Genomic DNA, 1,823 nt, shown 5'->3' with positions numbered 1-1,823 from the left:
CAAGATCAAGAGTTACATGTTCCACCAACTGTGCCAGCCAGATGCCCCACACACTCTTTAGTTGGCTGGTCTGAACTCTGTAGTTAGCCACTTGACTACTGAGGGAAGCTCAGGAAACCAGTGACTACCCTTTGCAATTCACATAGGATTCTAGGCAGAGGATCCTGCAGTGGGTCAGACGTTGTTGTTGTTGTTGTTTTTAATTCCTGAATTTATCCCTCTTCTCACACTATTTAAACAAATATTCTTTTAACATTTATTCACTTTTGAGAGACAGAGAGAGTATGAGCAGGGAAGGGGCACAAAAAGAAAGGGAGACACAGGACTGAAACAGACTCCAGGCTCTGAGCTGTCAGCACAGAGCCTGAAGAGGGGCTCCAACCCACAAACCATGAGGTCATGACCTGAACCAAAGTTGGATGCTTAACCAACTGACCCACGCAGGTGCCCTCTTAACACTATTTAAATACTTAGAAGTCCTAACAACAATCAGATTGGCTTCCCTTTCAGAAAAGATTCTTTTTAATTGGCTTCATACTCCTTTACCATCACCTTCTGAATCAGCTCTTTAATGCAACAAAGAGTGCATTTCTTTTGCTTATGAACTGCCTGTGCTAGAAAACAGTTCTTTGTCCTTTCTGAGAATCTCACCTCCAACTCTTATTATCGTCTGCCCATCTATGTTTGGGTAATTAAATGCACTCATTATTTCTTGGCCCAATGTTACTGCTTCCCCAGACTTTTTAAATGCTTTTTTTCCTCATATTCTTCAGTCTATTCACACCTTTTGCTAATTATTTATGAAAGTGGCATAAAATTCTCTTCACTGTCTTATGGACCTTCTTTTTCCAAGATTACTCTTATACTTAAAAATAAACTTTCTTTTTGATAAAAACACCAGTACTTATTCAGTATCAAAAATGAGAAAGTACAGGGGGGCCTGGGTGGCTCAGTCGGTTGAGCGTCCGACTCTTGGTTTCCACTCAGGTCATGATCTCACAGTTTGGACTCCATGCTGACATAGTGGAGGCTGCTTGGGATTCTCCATCTCTCTCTCTCTCTACCCCTTCCTCATGTGCACGTGTGCACTCTCTCTTTCAAAGTAAAAGAAATAACTTTAAAAAATGTTTTGTCACCTAAAACTGAGCCCATCAGACAAGCTTATTGTAAAGATCACATCAGAAGCCATAAACAAGTTGTACATTCCTCACACTCCATCTTAAATAGGCTTAAAAAATTCTTGAGAGAAGACCACGTAAATGCTGACATAAACATTAAAATGATTTGGCTTTTCTCTTTACTAGTTTCAGTGCTACACGATTGATTATGCATCCACAGTACCCACAGATATAGTCACATAGTTTTCTCTAGCTTTTTCATAATTTACATCATATTATTTCCAATGCAAGTATAAGCTCCTTGGAAATAGTAACTTCGTTTCTTTCTTCTTATACAGAATTCTTCCTTACAGTATTTCTTTATTACTAGCTGTGCCCGTATTTATCTGTGGATAGAATTTGTCACCTCCTTTGAACAATATTCTCAAGCAGCTGAACACTGGAGGGCACAGGATCGATCCATGCTCTGGTAGTCAGTGGGTGCTCACCACCAAACAACCTGCCTCCAATAGTCTTCGTATTTTAACGTGTCAGTCACAGTGCTGGGCAGCAAGCACATCCTCAAAAAATACTGTTGATCCATATTGACTCCCCTTTGCTCTAAAATTTCTGAAACTCAGAAAGGTTAGTTAGTTCCTTTTTTAAGGTTCAAAAGTTGCACCAACTTTTAGATGAAATAATCAGCTGGTTAATCTTTTTTTTCAA

Source organism: Leopardus geoffroyi, chromosome B2, assembly GCF_018350155.1.
Source record: "Leopardus geoffroyi isolate Oge1 chromosome B2, O.geoffroyi_Oge1_pat1.0, whole genome shotgun sequence".
Lineage (NCBI taxonomy): Eukaryota > Metazoa > Chordata > Mammalia > Carnivora > Felidae > Leopardus > Leopardus geoffroyi.
The sequence above is the reverse complement of the archived record's forward strand: the minus strand, read 5'-3'. Positions refer to the sequence as shown.